This window comes from Triturus cristatus, chromosome 4_1 (assembly GCF_964204655.1).
Source record: "Triturus cristatus chromosome 4_1, aTriCri1.1, whole genome shotgun sequence".
Taxonomy (NCBI): domain Eukaryota; kingdom Metazoa; phylum Chordata; class Amphibia; order Caudata; family Salamandridae; genus Triturus; species Triturus cristatus.
Genome location: NC_140585.1, coordinates 1,095,832,698 through 1,095,855,098, shown reverse-complemented (window position 1 = coordinate 1,095,855,098; position 22,401 = coordinate 1,095,832,698).

The window sequence follows — 22,401 nt, the reverse complement described above, 5'->3', positions numbered from 1 at the left end:
ATGGTCACTGTTTTTGTGACAGCCTTTACTGTTGTTGTCTCCACTGTGGTACTAGATGTGATTTAGGGCCTCATGTAGGTAAATAAAAATTACCGATTCTTAAATACCGAGCCGTACCGAATCGGTATTTAAGAATCGGTAAGTTATATGTAGGTAAAAATTCGGTAACAATTACCGAATCGGTAACATTCGGTAAACAAGAATCGGAATTCACCGAATCGGTAAATACCGAGGTGGTATTTACCGAATCGGTAAATACCGCGGTGGTATTTACCGATTCAGTAAATACCGAATCGGTATTTACCGAATCGGGAAAAAAAATAACATGACTTGATGAAATAGCCAATCCCGTGCAACCACACCCCACCCAACCAGGAAGTGGCCACACCCAGGCAGGTGCACACAATTAACAGACCCTGGAGAGGCTTGGAATGCAGAGGAGAGGCAGGGAGCCAGTGCCTGTTTGTGCAGCAAAAATACATCATGTCCAGCCAGAGGACACAGAGAGATGGAGGGGAAAGGAGGAGGAAACTGAAATTCAGCCCCAAGGAACTCCAGGTGCTGGTGGAGGAGGTGGTGAAGCAGCACCAGAAGCTGTTTGGGAGGCAGTCCCTGCAAGTGCCTGAGGCTGAAAAGCGCAATATTTGGCTGGCCATCCAGGCGCAGGTCAATGCTGTGGGAGTGACCCACAGGGACATAGAGGTCCTCAAAAAGCGCTGGTATGACCTGAGGATTGTAACCAAGAGGAAGATGGGGGAAATCCAGAAGGAGGCCAGCCAGACTGGAGGTGGAACCAACAGGGCACCTGCCCTCACCGAACTGGAGGAGCTGGTGGGGGCCACAATCGAGAATGAGAGCGTCGTGGGTCTTGGGGATGCTGACAGCTCTGCCAGAGCCGCCACCCAACAAGGTAAGACGAATGCACAGCAATGTAGCCCCCCCTACCCCTATCCCACATCCCCCATTGTGAAATGAGTATCCCACTCCAGTCCATGTGTTAGTGCAGACAGGCAATGCATTCTGGGAGATGTAGTCAGGGAAACCCCAACCATGAAGTAAATAGCACAGGACAACAAGGCATGTCACACACATTAGGCACAAGGAGGCAGAGGACAAATTTCGAGTGTAACATGATTTATTGTGATGCTTGCAATGCAGCCCTTCGGGGACACTGAGCCGATGTTGCATTTCTGTCCACAGATGTGACATCACGCAGGACAGGACATGCTGCAGGAGAGAGGGCACACCGGCCACACAGATCAGCTCTGGCCAGCACAAGTTCAGCCCAGGGAGCAGGGCCACAGGCAGCCGCACCACTAACACAGGCAGCCTCGCCTCAACCAGAGCCAGCCTCACCTCAACCAGAGCCAGCATCACCTCAACCAGAGCCAGCATCACCTCACCCAGAGCCAGCATCGCCACTCATGTTTGAGTCACCGGCCACATCACCGCCTGCAGGTGTGAGAATGAGGAGGCGTCCTGCCGCCAGGCTGCGAGCCTTAGACACCTCGTCTGACGACAGCAGGGGCCCTGAGCAAATTACTATGCCCCAGGATGGGAGCCATGCCACTGTGCCCTACACCTCACAGGCAGCACAGACGGGTGCAAGAGGGCGCCGCAGGTCGCGTGTCCAGAGTCCACCAGCAAGCATTGACAGCCATGGTGTCTTCTCGGGGCTCGAGGGCCAAATGTTGAAACAACAGCGCCTGCAAACAAAGGCAGTCATGTCAGTCCAGAGGCATATGCGGTTCATGAAATCTACATTTGTCAACATGGACAATAACATCAGCGCAATGGCAGCGGGCATTCGGGACATGTCCCAGTCAATCCAGCAGTTGTGCAGCAAATTAGATGCTGACATAGATGCACGGCGCCGGGAACGGCAGAGGAGGGACACTACCACCAGGGCACTCAACCGTCTGGCAACTGCCACTTCTCTACTCTGCCGGCGCTCTGTGTCGATGCAGGAGGGCCTGACACACTGCTGCAGCGACGTGTCTCGGGGGATGGTGCAGGTGACAAGTGCACTAGAGGTGCTATTAACAAGTCAGGCGGCGACAACTGCTGCAGGGGATGCTGCGGAGAGCATCGACTCCAGCAGCAGGAGCAGCATCACACCCCCCGTCCCAGAAGCACGCAGGAGCAGCAGGCGGCTTGGGGTTGGCTGTAGTGAGGATGCTCAAGCCGTGCCATCCCACACTGTAGCGCGTATGCGCAAACATTGATGCAGCCCTGCGTAGCCAATTCCCAATGGGTGACGTAACCCTGGACTTACTCCTTGTATATATGCTATGTTGCCAGATTGGCTTGATCTTGTGTTCATGGCGTAGTGCCGCATTAAAACTACGTCATGACATACCACAACTGGCTGTGTCCCCTTACTTACTCAGAAATAGTTGCATGTGATCTCTGCCCGTCTCTCTCTCCCATCTATTGCAGTTGGCACTCCAGCTGCGTTGCCCTCTGGCTGGCCTGACTCATCCTCGTTGTCCTCAAAATCTGTTAGTTCCACATCTGTACCTCTCTTCGTGGCAAGGTTGTGCAGCATTGCACAAGTGGCAATGATCTTGCAGCAGTTGATGGGTGTGTACTGGCGTGTGCCTCCGCTCTTGTGGAGGCAGCGGAACCTGCTTTTCAGTAGTCCAAACGTGCGCTCCACCACATTGCGTGTAGATTTATGTGCCACGTTGTATCGTCTCTCACTCTGGGTTGATGGGTGTAGGTAGGGAGTGAGGATGAATGACCGGCAGGCATATGCACTGTCGCCTAGGTGAGTAAAAGGGAACCATCAGTCACATGCCTCTATACACTATGATTTGCAGGTTTCATGGGGCGTCACTGTTACTTACCTAGCAGGTATCCCTCTCCAAATTCTCCGGCAATCAGTCGTGTGTAGATCCCACTGTTCTGGAAGATGTAAGAGTCGTGGGTGCTCCCAGGAAACTTCGCTACAATATCAGTGATGATGTTCCCTGCATCACAGATCACCTGCACATTGATGGAGTGGGTGGACTTTCTGTTCCTGTAGATGTGCTCTGTGTCAGCTGGTGGGCAGATTGGGATGTGTGTGCCATCAATACAGCCAATGACATGGGGGAACTGTGCCATGTGATAAAAGTCAGTTTTAGTTTTCTGCAGTTCAGCCTGTGTGTTTGGGAAGCTGATGTAGTGGTGCATTCTCTGCATCATGGCATCCAGGAACTTCCTGAAGAAACGGGACAGGCAACTCTGGGATACACCACCCACCGCAGCTATCACCACCTGATAACTGCCGGATGCCAGTAGATGTAGGCTGCAGAGCACCTGCACATGTGGTGGTATGGCATGCGCCCTTCTTGTTGGCTGGTCCAGGAGTGGGTGCAGGTCCCTTATCAGGTCCATGATGGTTTGGGGGTGTAGCCTGTACCTTTCATGTATCTCTGCATCAGTCAGTTGGAAGAGTGTGATGCGCTGTCTGTAGATGCGTTCCTCCCGTCTCCATATCCTCAGACCTGCTGCCTGTAGACGTAGGCGCCTTGCAATGACATACAGAGCGGCCATGTTGTCCACAATGTTGCATTTTGGGATTGCTTATATGGTCTGTTGATGGTTACCACCTGCTTTCACTCAGTGTTAATTACCGACTCTTAATTACCGATTTTCATGGATTTCTTCATTACCGATTTTACCTACATGTCATTTTCAGTTTTACCACTTCATATTTACCACTTCATATTTACCGATTCATATTTACCACTTCATATTTACCGAATCGGTAAATATGTATTCGGTAATTATGAATCGGTAATTTCGAATTCGGTAATTATGAATCGGTATTTACCGCTTCATATTTACCGAAAACTGGTTTTTGGCCTCCTACATCTCACTTGTCTAAATACCGGTCGGTAACGGCATATTTACCGAATTTCGGCCGTTACCGACCGGTATTAAGCTACCTACATGAGGCCCTTAGCATGTGTTCCTCTTTGAGTATACATCTGTGATTGCTGATAGGGTCCATGTTGTTGTGCTTGCTATTTTTGTGTTACTTTGGTCCTTACTCTTCTGCTAACTGCTGATACTGCTGTGATCTCTGTTATGTTAAAAACTGTTGCTGATGCTATTCTGCTTGCTTTGGTGACAGATGATGTCTTTTATGTTGCTAAGTCTGTGGTAGATGATGTTCTCACTGTCCTGGTGGCAGCTGTGATCACTATTGTGGTCCCTCCTGTGATTACACCTTAGGTGAAAGCAGTTTTCATTGCTGTGTTTCCCATTGTGTTTACAACAGTTGTTGCAGTTGATGCTTCTACTATGGCCACAGCTCTGTTTGCTTGTGTGGAACAAGCTATTGTTATGATATTGCTGTTTTAATGGCACTTCTGATTAATGCTGTGGTCCCTGCTGTGGTTACAACTGTAGTCACTGCTCTGATCCCCACTATGGTGGAAGCTATATTCAGTGATGGGCCCCCTGTTGTTAAAGCTGCTGCTATTGGTTTAATCTCAGCTGCTGAGTTGTTGCAGCTATGAATGCTGTAGCTGCAATCGCCCTTGTTGGAATGTCAGCTGTTGGTGCTTATGTGGTACCTGCTGCAATCGTTGACATTGTTGATGTTTCCCTGGTGTGGTTACAACTGTGCACTACTTTGAACTGCACTACGTCAAAGAGCACAATCCTGTAGAGCAATTTAGGCAAAGTGACACATGGAGACGAAATATTGTGGAGGAAAAGGGTGAGGGTTTGTTGACAGGAAGGCCTGCCTAAGGTAATGGAGAGGAAGAAAGGATAGAGAGAGAGGACAGAGTTGGTGAGCTTTAAACATGAGAAGGGGGAGGACTGGTGAGAGAAAAGGAGGATGATTTCATTGTGCTCAAACCTGTCTTTTCACCATGCTAACTCATCCTCCTGAAAAACCCTCCTAATGTTTTTTGCATTATTCTCTGGAACACTGTGGGTGCAGAAACTAAACTGAAATAAATGCATATAAAACAAAATGCTCCCTCAGGAGTGATAAAGGACGGCAGGTGTCTAAATTATTTGATGATAATGCATTTGATAAGTCATGAGAAGTGAAGTATGCAGCACCCCTTACACTTGTTAATAATTCATTGATGTTATGCAAAGGATGCCTGTTTACCCAAATGTCATAGTTGAGGTCCCTTAGGTCCACACACATCTGCATATTTCCATAGACCTTGCAAGCAATCATTATATGGCTCAACCATTCTGAGGGCTATATCAGTTCTATCACTCTGGAGGTACATAACCTGTCTAATTCTTCATTTAGTATTTCCCCCCAAGACAAATAGAATAGTTGATACCCTTTAAACAACAGGTTGAGCATTCTCATTCAGTGCTTCATGATGATTTTTTTTTCCTGACATCCTAGTTTATTGCTTAACAAATTAGGAAATTTGCGAACCACTCATTTATCACTTCATCTTCCATTACTCTGGGTGATCAGGATTTAAACTGATCCTCAAACCTCTTTGTTCACCCAACCCGTGCAGTATTTTTCCCTTCTTAACTTCTTAAACCTTACCTAGGGCACATCTTCTATTATATGTTAATTCAACTGTAAAATAACCAATTATTTGCAGTTTCACACCACAGTATCCTTCTGGGTTTGGACCATGCATCACCTCTTCTTAACAGTTTTGAGAGGGTGTGCAATGAAGAGGTGATGGAGTTATGGCCGTACTGGCCTTTTATTCCATCAGGTGGGCTGGAGCCATTGAAGTCTGGTTTTCGAAGCCCAGGACTGCTGCCAGTGCATCTATCACTTTCACCAGGCCCCCATGTTATTTGCAGCAGGCCCAGGGCCCTTCAAGGGAGAGAGAGGGAAAGACAGGGATGGAGAGATGGAAGACGTGAGAGAGGGGGATCGGAGGAGGAGAAAGAGAGTGAGTGAGAGAGAGAGAGAGAGAGAGAGAGAGAGGGAGAGTGAGAGAGAGAGAGAGAGAGAGAGAGAGAGAGAGAGAGAGAGAGAGAGAGAGGAGAAAAAGGAAGCTGTTTTGGGTTGAGCATATTTGCCAGGACTGTTTTGGGTTCCCCAATCCGGTCTTGGATGAAGTGATGCAAGAATGGAGTTTGAGTGGTGAGACCGAGACTTGAGCAACAAAGTGAGGAGGGGAGATTCATTTGGAAAAAAGGGGGTCAAATGTGATTTCACATGGAGAAAGGAGGAAGGTTTTGGGCAAAAAAAATGGAGCTGAGGTATTTATAGAACAACTTAGAAGCTTGGTGCTCTGTTACTAGTTAAAGGCTTTGGTGCATGTTTTGGCATTGGCTCGAAACACACATCTGCTAATCAACACTACACTACACAGCATTTTGTAAGAAAAGCCAGTGAGGGACATGTAAGTTACATTGGTGTTAGAGCAGAAACAAAGGTGCAGACCAAGTTGTTGCATAAAGTATGATTTTGGCGTCGGTTTACAAGGTTTGCTTTCCCACCCATGGGTGACATGAATGAACTCTTTTCAATGCACAAATGATGAATGTGAAAGATAGATCATTATAACCCCACAGAACACTACTCAATGTATTATCAAAGTAGAGTTGTTGCTTTTGCGTGCTAACAATCCCTATAAAGGGATCAAGGACACCATTGTAACAGTAACAAACCTATTTAGTTGTTCACAATATCACACACACATACACACACTGAATGAAGAAGAATGAACACTTTTAAGTAAAATTTATTTATTATTACAGAAACAGCCTGTTTCTCAGTCCATCTAAAACACTACACAGAATATTATAAAAACAGCATGGAGGAACGATATACAATAAAGAGGATAAAAACAACATTTCTAACATGGTTAAAATGTCATCTAGAAGCAAGCACCCTAACATCTACTTCTATGCGCTACTCTAAGAGAGTATGGAAGGCAGGGCAGCTGTCAATCTAGAGTTTCTTATGGGGAAAAGGCACGCTGTATACCTGGTTGACAGCAAGAGCTGTCTTTATCATTGGAGGTGGTAAGGCAGTGTTACCTGCAAAGGGAGTAATACACACTGCAGTAGCCATCTTACTCCGGGACAGGCTAATATCTGCTTCAGTCAAGATGAAGGATCTGCGTAGTGTGCTGGCAGTAGGTGAGCCCATTTCTGGCGGAATCTTGTACGATAATCTAGATGAAGGACCTCTTGCGATGAAAGATCAAGTGACAGTCCTTATATTCTTGATACTATGCTATACGAATTACTAAAGCGCATAGCTACCCAAAGGCGTCCCGCACTGGGTAAGTCATAGCGTACACCTTCTCTTGCAGGGGTATGGAGGGTATAATTAATGGGGGTAGAGCCAGGTGTAAGCTGTTTTCCAAACAGTGTCTCATTGTCTTGGTTTCTTAGGGACTTGCACAGTAATTTTATTATAGGAGCAGATTTTGAGGAAAAGCGCTTTATAAACCTGCAATAAAAGTTTGCGAATCCTAAGAATTGCTGGATTTCTTTAACATTTGTAAGTGTTAGCCAATGATTAATGGCCTGAACCTTCCTGTCTGACATGTTGTTTCCTTGAGGTGTGAGAATGAGTCCTAGAAATCCCACTCTGTTACGTGGAACTCATGCTTGGTAAGCTTACAAAACAACCTATGTTGTCGAGGGGTGACCAGAACAGTTTGTATATGTCTCACATGCTCTTCTTGAGAAGATTAATAGATTAGTATATCATTGATATATGCTATCACAAATCTATCCAGATATTCTTGCAAGACGTCAGTGGTTAAAAATGGAACTGCCACAAGGGCCTCACAAAGGCCAAAAGGCCTTACACAATACTCAAACAACTAATACCGTGTTTGAAATGTAATCTCCCACTCATTCCGTTGACGGACACGCATTAGGTGGTATGTGCCATGAAGGTCCAGCTTGGAGTAAATTACTAAAGAATGGTGATGGATTCAACCCAGATCAGTTGACTGGGGTGAGTGCTTGCAATGTTCAACACTCCGTCCATCATTTCCTTTGGTTTTTGCTGTGTTTGCCATAAGTTGGCAGGGTATGCTCAGACGTGAGTCCCTTGCTCACTTTGCCACTGGATTCAAGCAAGCCTGGCTGAAGACGGCTGAAATGCCAGAAACCGGTCCTAGGAAGCTTGTTTCTGGTCCAGGGAAGACATGGCTTGGCAGTTCGGGCTGGACTGTTCCCATGAGGCACAGGGTCAGACTGATTTGCATATGGCCATGTCTGAACTGGGGTGGCAGAGTGGGCTAAAGAATGGTGATGGATTCAACCCAGATCAGTTGACTGGGGGTGAGTGCTTGCAATGTTCAACACTCCGTCCATCATTTCCTTTGGTTTTTGCTTTGTTCGCCATAAGTTGGCTGGGTATGCTCAGACGTGAGTCCCTTGCTCACTTTGCCACTGGATTCAAGCAAGCCTGGCTGAAGACGGCTGAAATGCCAGAAACCGGTCCTAGGAAGCTTGTTTCCGGTCCAGGGAAGACATGGCTTGGCAGTTCGGGCTGGACTGTTCCCATGAGGCACAGAGTAAGACTGATTTGCATATGGCCATGTCTGAACTGGGGTGGCAGCGTGGGCTAAAGAATGGTGATGGATTCAACCCAGATCAGTTGACTGGGGGTGAGTGCTTGCAATGTTCAACACTCCGTCCATCATTTCCTTTGGCTTTTGGAGTAAATTACTGCCAACTGTACCTGATCAAGGAGGACATAGATGAGTGGTAATGGGTACTTGTTTTTTATGGTGATGTTATTTAATGCCTGATAATTGATACAAGTTCTCAATTCACCATTTGTTTTTGGCACAAAGCAAAGAGGTGACGCAGCTAGTGACTGTGATGGCTGGATAAAACCGTTCTGTAAGTATTTGTCCAAATATTATCTCAAATGCTGAATTTCTTGTTCCGTAAGGGGATAAATCCTACTGCACTGGATTTTTGATCCCAACACCAGAACAATTTGGCAATCATAATTGCGATGCAGTGGTAGGATTTCCACTGCATCGCTTTTTTCCACACTGGTAGCACTAAAACATCTAGAAACTCAACATACTCCGTGGGAAGCTTGGTGTCTTGCTCTGCTGCTGTTGCTATGATTTTGCCATGGCTATGATTTGCTGCAAAAAGAAGGCTTGGTTTCATTTGTTTTTTACTAGTCTGCTCAAAATTAAGACACATTTGGGGACACCTTTCTGACTCAAAAGTCACATTCTGTTTGGCCCAAGCTATTCATGAATTGCAGAGTGTGAGCCAGGGCATTTCCCAATATGATCCCAAACTGTGGGGCCAATATTACATCAAACTGGATCAGTTCTTGATGTGCAAGAGTACCCTGGAAACACTGTAGTCACAACATTCTTGTGCTTCGTGATAAACCAGGAAGTGAGCAGTGCACCATCTACAGCTCTTACAATTTCTATTTTTTCTTTTCATACAATGGGAATCTTTAACTTGGCACAATACTCTGTGTCGATAAAATTGCCTGTTGCACCAGAATTAATCATTAAGACAACTTCCTTGTTTTTAGACTTGGTAACTATCTGTGCATTTAAGGTCAAGTGAGTGGCTAAAGATTGTAAAGTGTTTGCTGCTGATTTCTCGAAACTTGAATGATCTATTCTCACAGGAGGCTTTTCTTGGTCTCTCAGGTAAACCTCCTTTATCTTGCTTGTTTCCCAATTCTTTAGTTGGAGTCTGTAGAGATGAGACTCAGTTTCCTGTGTTTTTGGGCAAACTGGACATTCTCAGACTAAATGTCCTTTTCTTCCACAATAGAGGCATAAGCCTCCCTTACATCATGCATCTTTTTCTTCTTGGGTCAGAGGCTTTTTTACTCCACCTATCTCCATTGGTTTGCTAGAATTCGTAGCCCTGATTGGTGTCTTATATCTGGTCTGCACGTAAGTGTGGAACTCTGGTCTTTTCTTATCCCCCTTGCATTCCAAAAGTCTATGGTCTAGGCACAGGGTGAGAGCTATTAAATCTTCACTTATTTGCGGTTGAGGGTCAACTCGGGCAATCAGATCTTTCAACTCCTCCTTTAGGCCTTTGTAAAAGACAGCTACCCATTTTTCCTCAGGCCAATTAGTTTCAAATACCAGGCTGTTGAAATGGGTTAGGTAGGTGACCAGATCTTTGTTACCAAGCCGGAGTTGAAAAAGTTCTCTATCAGCAGAGCCAGTAATTGTTCGCATGTCAAATATCTTCTCAAATACTGCTATAAAATTCCTTTGATGATATAACACGGGGTTATCATTGTCAACTAATGGAACTGGCCACTGAGCTGCATCCCAACCCAAATATGAGAAAAGAAAAGCTATTCAGGAATGAGCAGCGAGGAATGCAGTGGGTCTTACCATGAAGTGCAGTTGGACCGGTGTTAGGAAAGTTTGGAAATAGGTAGTATCTCCAGTAGACCTTTCAGGTGGGGCCAAAGGGACTGGTGTTGGGACAGTAACAGACACAACTGACTGGTCAGGAGCCAAAGTTGTAGCGCTGACAAGTGGGCATGGTGACACTCCTAAAAGACCATGTAAGCGTGCTACCTGACTGGCTAATACTGCTGTCTTGAGCCGAGCAGCAGCAAGTTCCTTTTATACTGAGGCCAGGATCCTGCAGACATCTTCTAAGGATGACATTGTGAGGAACAAATACCTTTTCTCTTATGATTCTTTCAGGAGCGTGTTCCTCAAGAGCAGTGCCCTCCAATGCCCACCTTCTGGCAGCACCGACTCTGTGATTTGAAACACCAGATGATTGCAGCGGCCGGATGAGAGGAAGGATTTTGGGGGGGGCACTGCGGGGAGGGAGACCTGGAACAGTGATAACCAAGGATTAATACTAAGTTGACAGACACAGGGACAATAATCACTTTCCAATATACATGTATTTATATATCCAAAAATATGATTTTAAACCCTCTTACCTGTTTGGAATTTAAATTCACACACTGACATGACTCTCAGACATTAGTGTGGACAAGTATGAATATTGTAGTCTTCCTTTATCAATAAATATCTGTAGGATGTTCAATAGATTCATTAGCTTCACTAAGTTCAATGTGCACAGAATTCTGTAATTCCTTTTGAGGAATCGTTTCTAAACTATTTGTGCAGCGTTTTACATAGAATCATGCCTAATTGCACGAGACAATACTTGCAACTTGTAGGGAGGTTGTATCTTTGTCTTGTTAAACCACAAAGTTCCAATACTTGTACAGCTTGAAATCACTGTGTTCTTTTCCAAATGTCTATTAGAAGGTATTTATGTAGTGGCTCTTAAGTAATCACTGCTTTGTTCACTCATGCCTTAGTTTTGCTTCAATCCACACATATGGGAGGAGACTCGGTTATCTGATCGATAAGAGTTTGAGAACCCTCTCAGAGTGTATAAAGGAAAGCGCTGTAAGTGCTCAAAGTCTACCGTGATTATGTCATTCGTGGCATAGTTTGCTGGAAGGATTCTGGAAAAGTGCTAATCACGAGCACTTGACCGTGAGTGGGGCCCATTCTTATAAGCTGCGACCCCGACCACTCCCAGGATGGCGGCCGCCTGGATGAAACGCTGACTGTATCAGTTTGCTTTGACAGCTAGAATGCACACCGCACATTTGGAAACCGATTGACTACATGCTGGGCGCAAGCATCGCATATGTTTAAAGCATCATGCTCCATGCTAAGGCTGCGGCAACATCCCTGGCAATGGTATGCCGTAGTAGCAGTAGTCATTTACTTTATTCGGTTATTGCAACCATCAAAGTATTCAACAAAACAATCAAAGGTTTAAAAATATCAATACACAAGCATTGATCACATTGTTGCCACGTGCACCATTATCAGTCAGGGTTAAAACTGTGAGCATCCCCAGCACTGGCAAAATATAAAACGTTTCAAATGCCACTTCCAATACAAGATGTGCAAAATGTGCAATTGTTAAAATCTAAACATTAAGAATAAAACATAAATAAAACAAAATGAATATATACAATGATTGCAACAATATAAAATATCTACCATCATCACGGATATACTAAGCAAAAAATAAAACATGAGAAAAACAAGTGTATATATACAGTGATAGCAGCGGTTTGTAATGTCTACCCTCATCAAGGCCATACCCAGGTATTAAAGTGCAGAGTGCTTCAAAATCAGTTGATAGAACTAGGCTCCAGTAAAAATACCATAAAATCAATACATAAAAAGACAATTCATTATTACAAGTAAATGATAACATAGAGCTCATAATCATTACACTGGCTTGATTGTAAGAATTACATTGCGTTTGTACCCAACTGCCTCTAGGAATTTGCCAACAGCTACAACAGGTCTAGGAGAGAGATCAGTCTTTAAGATCCTTAGGGCTATTTGGTAACATGTGATCCCCAATTCTCGACAAATCAGAATAATCCACCTCCTACAAGTGGAGGAATACTCTGGACAGAAAAATAATAAATGAGATTCATTTTTGACACACTGATTACACAATGGACAAGATAATGTTGCCTGTGCTGTCTTCCATTTATGGGTAAACGATTTTACCGGATGTGTCCCCAGGCGAAACCATATAATGAGACTTTTAGGAAAAGCAAGGGTATAAAATCCAGGTATTCCTCTAGTGATTGGATAGATTTAAAATGTTGTTGGTCAATGATCGTACTGAACTTCTACTTAAAATACCTTTGTTAATAAAATCCCAGTATGTTTTTTTAAGTAGGTCTATATCATTTTTCTGTAATTTGGTAGAATCAGCCCAAAATCTATAAAGACCTAGCTTCCCCATCCATGTGAACACATGTTTGATCCATGAGAGCGATCTAGCACCTGGCAGATTAAGAACTTCACTCAAACAATCCATATAGTCATCAAGTTCTGGTGTACACCAGAGATGGACCCAATAAACCAATACTTTTAAGGCCACCAAATCAGTTACTCTTTTTAATCCCAGTTCTAGATACAATGGGATGAGGGGCATACTATGGGGAAGGCATAATACTTTCCTAGCAAAGCTGTTTTCTACCAGTGCCCAGGGCTAAGCATCAGCATAGCCACAAACTTCAGCCCTCTAAAGAGCAGCCCCTTGCGCCTTGGCACGATAAATCGCCACAACTGGGGATACTACGTGAGATACCGTTCTCTTTTGCGTACTCAAAATGGCATTTGACCTATGCTCAGTTAGGAGTTTAATTTTCGTAATCTGGTCAAGCCACTTGAAACTGTAATCAAAAGTGTCAGCCCTCTCAAGGGCACTATTGCCCACCCAAATAGTTGTTTTGCGTTTTTTGACCCCCTTGCCCAATATCATAAATTTTGGTTTGTTGAGCTCAAGTCCCCTCACATTGCAAAAACCTAAAAATCTGTTTACCAGTGTCTGAAGACCGGTGGGAGACTTTGAAATAAGTAATGAATCATTTCAAATAATAAGATTGGTTCCTTCTTATTATTCAGCATTGGGGAGTCATTAGCACAGTTTTCTAGAATCTTGGCCACATCATTTAATAAAGAGAAAATAGTGTAGGGGCGAGTACGCAGTCCTGCCTAACTCCTCGCCAAATTGGGATATGTTGAGTCAATTCACCACTTGGTCCCCAACATACCCGGGCATAATTATTCTCATGTAACTTACTCAAGAGATGTACAAGATCGCTGGGGGCACCTATGTTGAGTAAGACCTGCCACAAATTAGAATGGGGGATGAGGTCAAAGGCAGCCCTAAGATCTATAAACGCAACATACAGCGTACCCTGACGTCTGAGCACAGTTTTCCAGTGCAATAGTGTGAATCTAAAAATCTGGTCTACAGTACAAATTTTTGTTCTAAAACCAGCTTGAAAGGGAGAGAGAATTTGTTTTTCATCCATCCATTCTGTTAATTATTCAGGACTTGCCGACTAAAACCTTTTGGGGCGATTGTCTAACAGGCTTATTGGCCTATAGTTTGCTGGATTTTTAGCATCTCCCTTTTTAAATATAGTTACTATCTCGCCCCCCCCCCATAAATCAGGGACAGCTGCCCCCGCTGAGATAGCATTCGATAAGAGGATAAAATAATGTGACCAGATAAGTGGCTCTGTCTTAAAAACGTTGCCCGTAATTTTATCTGGCCCAGGTGCCTTGGCTAGTTTAAGAGAATCTATTGCACTATTTGTCTCCTCCAGGCTAAACAAAATGGGAGTGTTATACGATTTTTTCTCTGTGGGGGTACAGTTGCGTATTCAGCTAAATTAATCACATTGACTAAGTCATCGGGCTTCCTTAGCAAGTAGAGGTATGAAAAATGGGCCACCCAATTTTATGGTGATATGTTATAACTCGGGTACTTTGCACTTTCATGCCGATTTTGCGATACTCATTTCCAAAAGGATCTACTGTCCTTGGTTTTAGTCGCTACAAGTAGGTCCTGCCAGTACTTATCTTCTCAATTTCTTTTAGTCTGCCTAATTTGGTATTTGTAAGCTCCTCTGGCAATAGGAAATATGGCTCTATCACCCTCAAGAATTGCAGATTTTAATGAATTCTGTGCTGTTTTACATACTTTATTTTATTTTATTTTTTTAGGAGTATTATATAGCGCTGACCTAACCCGAGGGTATCGGAGTGCTTTACAACATTGCTTCATAAGAGTTCCTTAATAGAGCAGAATTAAACATAAAGTTCGGAAGTCCAGGGATGCTACGGATTCTTGAGGCAGTAGTAGAGTCCTGAGGTAGCCATTGTTGAATGCTTTATTGAGGTAGTTCAAGAGTCCAAAGAGCAACGGAGATAGGGTTTGACGTGAGGGTGGTGATTATCCATTCGGGTTGGAGCGGTTGAAGAGGAGGGCTTTTAGGTGCATTTTGAATTTTGTGAAGGATGGGATAGTTCTGATGTCTGCTGAAATGGAGTTCCAGATTTTGGGCGAGTTTCCCGCGAATGACTTGGAGGGTGTTGGAGCTCCTGAGGTTCCTTGTCTGACCTGCCCTCTTGAGCTTGGTGGCCAAATAGTCTGGTTTCCCTGTGTGCAACGCTTTGTGCGTGAGGCAAGCTGTTCTGAAGTACGCCCGCTGATCAACTGGGAGCCATTTTAGTTCTCTTAGTGCAGGAGAGATGTGGTTGTATTTCCTGATTCCTGTGGCCATTCTGGCTGCTGCGTTGAGGGTTGTTTTGAGGGGAGCTAGGTGGGTTTTTGCGGTGCCGGTTAAGGTTGCTTTACCATAGTCGAGTCTGGATAGCACCAGTGCTTGAGTGGCTTGTTAGAGGTTTTTGGTGGTTAAGAATGGTTTAATTTTGTAGAAAAGCTTCAGGTTGAGGAAGGCGGTCTTTGCAGAGCTTTTGATGTGTTTGGTCATGTTCAGTTTGGGGTCCCGGGTGATTCCTAGTGATTTTATGGAGTTGGCCAGGGTGAGATTGCCGTTTAGAGCATCCAAAGCTTTAGGCCATTCTGCAATTTGTGTGTTCTCTTCTTTGTTGGAGATGAGGAGGATCTCCGTTTCGTCCTGGTTAAGTTTAAGGTGATTTAGGGACAGCCAGTGTTGAATTTCTTTTAGGGTGTTGCTTAGTCTGAGGATGTCGTCTGGGAAGGAAGTTTCCAGATAGATCTGGGTGTCATCGGCATATAGGTGGAAGGGGATATTAGCATTTTTAAGTATGGAGGTAAAGGGTTCCATGTAAATGTTGAACAGTTGTGGTGAGAGCACTGAACCTTGGAGCACACCCCTACTGACGGGATGAAGGTCGGAGGAAACGTTTTAGATTTTTCTCCTTTGCGACCGGTTGTGGAGGAAGGAGGTGAACCAGCAAAGCACCATCTCATCGGCACCTACCCTTTCTTGTAGGGCCTTGATGAGAAGATGGTGATCTACCTTGTCAAAGGCTGCCGATAGGTCAAGGAGAATGAGTAGGCAGCAGTGATCGTTATCGAGTGACTTGCGAATATCATCTGTGATGTTTAGGATCGCCGTCTCAGTGCTGTAGCCTTTTCTAAAACCCGATTGGTGGGGATCAAGAAGGTCGATATTGTCCATGTGCTCAGTCAATTGTGATAGGACGCATTTTTCGAGGATTTTTGACAGGATGGGGAGATTGGGGACGGGTCTAAAGTTGTTCAGATCTGTGCAGTCCAGGCCTGTTTTTTTTAGTAGTGGCGTTATTTGGCCGACTTTAAGGCATTTTGGTATGATGCCTGTTCTCAGGGAGCTGTTGATGATTCTGCACCAGAACGGGTCTATGGTGAGTTTAAGTTTTTTGGTCAGTTGGGTGGGTATGGGGTCAAGGACGTGAGATGCGGGTTTCGAAGTGGAGAATAGCTTGATAATCTCGGCTTCCGTGATGGGATTGAAGGACTTCCAAGTATTTGTGTGGTGCAGGCATGTACTTTCGGTTGGGACTGGGGGCAGGCTTTCGCAGGCGGGGTTGGTGGTGCTGTCTAGTGAGAGCTCAATCTTGGAGATTTGTTCTTCGAAGAAGATGGCAGAGTTTTTGCACAGTTCCTTGGAGGCCTGGGTAGAGGGTATGGGGGGCTTGGTGGTTTGTTGCTTGATGATTTTGAACAGTTCATTGAGCCTGTTTTTTGCATTATCCAGGGCGGAGCAGAAAAAGTTAGATTTTTCATTACAGATGTGCTTTTTGTAATTTCTTTGAGCTGCTTTGAGTTGTTCGAGTAGGCTTGTGGAGGGGTTGTTTCTCCAAAGTCTTTCTGTGGCTCTGAGTTGTCTCCTTTCGTTGTTGATGTCTGTATTGAACCAAGATCTGGATGGGATGTTCCTGGCTTTTTTTTAGCTTCAGAGGGGATATCTGGTCTAGAATGCATGTCAGGGATGCGTTGTAATGGTCGGTGCGTTCTGTCATGGATAGATCCACCGTGGAGGTGGTGAGGAGGGAGTTGACTTTTTCTTCCAGGTCATTCACGTTGATCTTGGTGAGGTTTCTGGCCCATTTGGGCTCTTCTTGGGTGGGGGGTTGAAGAGTGGCTGGCTGAGTGAGGTGGAAGAGGATTAAGTGGTGGTCAGACCAGTCTACTGGCAGGGAATGGTTTATCTTCACTGTGTCACGTTTGGCAATAATGGCATCTAGCATTGCTCCTTTGTTGTGTGTTTCTTCTGTGCAGTGTTGCGTAAGGTTGTTGTTATGTAGCAACTCGCTCAGGCTTTGAATTAGCGGGTTGTTGTCTTCATTCCAGTGTAGGTTGAGGTCTCCCAGATTTAGGTTATTCGCATCTCGTAGTGAGCAGTTGGCAATCCGGTCAGACAGGTGTTCAGTGAAAGTGGTGGAGTTGCCTGGGAGGTGGTAAATAAGGCGGCAGGTTAGTGTTTTGTTATTGCTCGTGTTAATGATGATTGTTAGGCACTCAAAGGTGTTGTAGTTGAAGGAGTCAGTTTCCGACACGGAAATATTGTCTCTGTGGATGATGCTATGCCTCCTCCTCTTTGGTCTTTTCTGTCTTTGTTGGTGATTATAAAGCCTGGGGGAATGAGAGTGTCCAGGAGTGGTGTTGAGCCAGGTTTTGGTGATGAATGCTATGTCTATGTCGTGAGTGAGGATGGATTCTGCTAATTCAGTGGCATGTTTGATGGCTGATCTGCAGTTTATAAGCATGTAGTTAGTGGGGGTCGTCTCTGCTTTGGGTTTCTTTGTTAGGGGGGCTGTGGGGATGCTAGTGCGGGTGGCCAGCGGTCTGGGTGAGTTCGAAGGGGCTTGGACTCTTCCTAGTCCGGTGATCACCTGGATTTTGGATTGGAGGGTGACAGCTAAAGGATTGTCATACGAGGAGGCGAGGTCCGCCGCGTCACTTTCAGACATGGCATCTCTGGTTCTTTTGGGTCTCTGTGCCAGAAAGGTGGTGGGGTTGGCTACCCATCTCCGCGGGGGGACTATAGATGGTCTTTTTTTGTGTAGGTGGTGGAAGAGTGAGTGCGCTGAGGCTGCTGGGGCATCGCGAGGTTGGCTAGGATATCATCAAAGCCCCGGATTCTAGTTGCTATTTGGGTTTCAAGCTTGGAGAGTCGCTGCTCAGTCTTAAAGTCGTTGAGGTATCGGGGCTGGTCCTGTGCGCGAGTGTTTGGCCTAAAGGAGGAGAGTCCCGGGGTATTGGGTAGCTTAGTGGTGGCTGTGTTGTTCGTGTCGGTTCTGGGGGGAGAGGGTCTCAGGGAATTTGGCTGTCTTGTTTTGTGTGTGTTGTCAGTGTGGGGTCTGGGCGGGACCATAAGTGCAGGTTGGCGGGGGTCTTGTTGGGACGTGGGTGCTATGTTGCCTGTGGGTTTGGGGAGGTGGGTATTCAGGTAGTTCAGAGTGGGTTGGGTTGAGTGGAGAGCAGGTGGCTGATGGGGGTGGGAGCCAGCAGGTGGTGGATGGGGGTGAGAGCCGTAGGTAGGTGGTAGGTGGGTCCTATTCTCTATGGGGGTGAGGGGGATGTCATGAGGCGAGGGGTCTTGCTGGGATGTAGGTGCTTTATTGCCTGTGGGTTTTGGGAGGTTGGTGTTCAGGTTGTTCATAGTGGGTTGGGCTGGGTGGAAGGCAGGTAGCGGGTGAGGGTGAGAGCCGGTAGGTGGCGGATGAAAGTGGGAGCCTAAGGCAGGATGCAGGGGGGTCCTGTTTTCTCTGGGGGTGGTGAGGGGGATGGCATGTGGTGGGGGAGTGAGGGTGTTAGTGGTGTCGGAGCGGTAAGTGGCAGGTGGCAGTGAGAGCCACCAGGGGGAGGTGGAGGGGTCCTGTTCTACCTGTGTGAGGTGAGGAGGGTGTCGCGTGGAGTAGGGCATGTGAGGTTTCTAGGGAGTCCCAGACCGGTAGGTGTCGGGTGTGGGTGAGAGCCGGACGGGGGCAGTGGGGAGGACATGTTCTCCCTGGGGGTGGTAAGGGGGATGCCGCGTAGAGATGGGCGTGTGTGGTTGCTAGGGAGTACCGGAGCGGAGGGTGGGTTCTGATGGCGAGTCTGGTTCTTCTGAGGGGGGAGTAGGGTAGGAAGGGGTTTGTGAGAGGGTGTATTCTGGAGAGAGGGGAAAAGGGCATCAAAGGACTCTAGATTGTCGTTGTTGGCTTGTATCAGGACTGTGCCGCTGGTGTAGATGGTCACCGTGGTATTTCCAGTACGCCTTGAGCGGTACGGGAGTGAAATTGTCAATTTGCAGCTATGTGAATTGTTGGTGGTTTTTGAAATGTTGAGCTGCGATCTGAAGATGGATTTCCATACTTCTTGTCTCTCAGTGTGGAAGATAAGGTCCATTTTTACCTTTCCTTTGGAGCAGCAGTGGTAGATGTCTGCGAAAAGTGATTTGGGATGCTGTCTGATCAGTTTCTGCTTAAAGTTCTTCTTCGCTTTGGGTGAGAGGTCAGGCGGGTAACTGATCGTGAGGGAGTTCAGGCCGTGTGGAGTTACATGGTTTGAAGAGGGGTGGACGGTGTGGGTTGACGTGGCGTAGGGCATTGTGTGTGAGTGGCACCGGCGAGCTCTACCCCTTGGGAGAGGAGAGGATAGTCACACGTTGTGGCGAGGGATGGTCACGTTGCATCAAGGGCAGGTCGTAATTTGCCAACAGTTGTCCACTCTCCGCGACTGAGGGCTCGGAAGGAGATGAGCAAGGAATTGATGCCTGCATGCAGTGGTGGCTTTTCTATGCAGCTCTACTTCATCACTTACAAGGCAGCATAGAGCCAGTGGTGTCTTTTCTATGCAGCTCTACTTCATCACTTACGAGGCAGCACAGAGCCAGTGCAGAGTGGAATAGCGCATAAGAGCCTTCTCCTTACTTTTTTTAATTCAACGAGAGGCAGAAGATCTGGATTTTCGAGTAGTCCCTCTAGGCGCTATGAGCGGCTAGATTCACACCTGCTCACAGCCAGGGCAACCTTCCTGTGTGTGAGTGCACTCTGCAAATCTATAAAAACATAGCAGCCGGTGGTGCATGGTATTGCTAGACGAGGTATCAGTATCCAGTCTGGCGCCTCGTAAGTATTCTAATGTGAGGAACCAGCAGTTGAATAGAGTATTCTTCCGAAAGATGGTCGGTAACTTTTTCTTTCATATCTTGTGTGTCGCGAGAACATAGGATGGGGCAGATGATGAAGTTCTTATGGGCCTTCTTCTGGCAGTCACCAGTTTCACACAGTCTCAGATGTCACCAGTGGCTCCTGTTCAAATGCAGACTTGAGAAAGGCTGCTGCATCACCAAAGTGCTCCTTGAGTTGCACTGTGAGGGATATCTTCTTTGGCTCCTCCGCGGGGTCACAGAGAAAAACACCCAATACTCCCCTTTTTCCGCTAGGGCTCCCCGAGCCCTTAACTACTCTATTGATGGGTGGCAGATTGTTCAAGTATTTACTGAATACACTTTTTATTTAGCATTGCCAAGGTAGGAGGATGATATACTTTTCCTCACATACACATGGTGCAGTTTGGTTATGAGTTTGGGGTTGTTTGAGTTAATTATTCAGCCAATTTGCGGGCATGGCGGCCATCTTAAGGACAGGCACAGGCGAGTGGTGGGGGAAGTTGCCAGCTCGTGGCTTATTTTGCAGGCTCGGGAATTAGTTTGCAGGGGGGTCCGTGCCCCACTGGGAGTTGATGTGCGGCTGTCTGAGTGCTTTACTACAGGTACTCACTTGGTGGCTCTGCAGTGTAGCCGGTCCGGTTGCTAGTTGCTGGACGGGGAGGCCATCTTGGAGTAAGGCCTCTGAGTGCTGCGTGAGTCTGTACAGTCCTGGGGTCTTGGAGCCATTTCTTTCTTCCGCCGCTCCAGTTACGGGTTGCCACATTAGAGGTTCAACATGAGGTAAGTGCCTGAGATGATATTCTCTATTTTCTCCCCCCCGTAGGTCAGCCGTGGGGGTCTGGAGCTGCGTTCTTTTTACTGCGGGCTGTGATCTTTCGTCAGCAGGGGCTGCTGGGGTTGGGGCACTCTAGCGCTCTCCAGTATCGTTGCTATCTTCGTTCTTCCTTTGTGTGCTCCAAAACCGCCATGGGGCCCACGGTCGCTGTGCAGGGTGGTGGAAGCCTGCGAGACCCAGGAACTTTCAGTTTCGTTCCGGGTCCTCGCTCCTTTGTGCCGTTTCCCTGTGAGCTTTAGCTGATGACAGAAGCAGTGGATGATGCTATATTCCCCTTCTAGAGTGATCCGGTGGGGGAATGACAGACGTGGCGTGGAGGGGGGGACGAGCAGCGATTTCCACCGTGTGCTGGTGATCCTAGTGTCCGGGACCCAGGGACTTTCAGTTTCGGTTTGCGGGGCTCCGATCCTTCGTCCGGTTTCTCGCTGATGGCTCATACAGAATCAAACCAAACATTATACCCAGGATGTGGCAAATTCATAATAGTCACCTCTTTATAAAAGCTCTTTTGAAGTTCACCAAACAACTGGTTATGTACCAGCTGGATCTTTCTCCTCATATTGGTCAAAAGAGGCAACAAACTCTTTGTAGAGTTCTGAATAGATTTCTGGATTTGCCATAACTTTGGGCCATTTAACAGTACGTCGTCTTTTAATTACTAAGGGTGCTGGGACATCCGACTGCGGTACACCATACCGTTGTCCCAAAGACTCTCCAGCGAGTGTCACCTCAAGTGAATTATGATCACTATCAGACCTTATATTAATTTTTATATCAGTTAGTAGGGGCCACATTCTCACATCAATTAATACATAATCGATTACACTGTCACATATACCTCTATTAAATGTTGGAGCGCACAGGGAATCAGAGGTGGTGCGACAATTAAGGGCTCTCAAACCTCTACCCGTGGCCAGGGAGACTAATTGCAGTGCACATGAGGTAAATTATTTCCAAGGGGTGCTGTCAGTTTTGGGATTCCCCAATACTCATCTTCCTCTGCTGCAATCTCTGTTAAAAAGGAGCATGGTTCAAAGGGGGTATTAAAATCTCCTGTTACTGTTATTCTCGTATCAGAAGGTAAATCATCCAATATGGTATCTAGTAATGCTAGGATAGTGGATGTATCATTGTGCTTAACTGAACTAACATAGATATTAAATATTGCCAAAGAGAGACCAGAGGTTAGGGTAACTAATGTCCCCATTAGGTCTGGGCTGTCTAATTCCAAGGCAGTAAAAGTACTAAAGCGCCCATTCTTTAACAAAGTTAGAAGCCCTCTACCAGCTCTGCTAAAGTGCAGTGCAGGTTTAGCATCTACCATACGGGATGTATATCCATCTATATAGACTCTCTCAGTAGCCCACGTCTCCTGTAGCAGACACATGTCAAAGCTCATAATATACCTTCACCAGTCTTGTTCACATCGTTTCAGATTTATAGCTGCTACATTCCAGGACAGTAAAATTAAACATGGTAAAGTATCAGAACCATCAACTACATTGGTGATAAAGTTAAGCCCTGCATCGCCATTATCATTTATTACAAGTAAACTTTGCGTCTCATCTTGCGCGGCAGCCTTGTTATTGTTAATCCCTAAGGGGGACAGTTGTTCAACAGTATGAATTGGAAAACGAGTAATCATTTCATCCCCCGT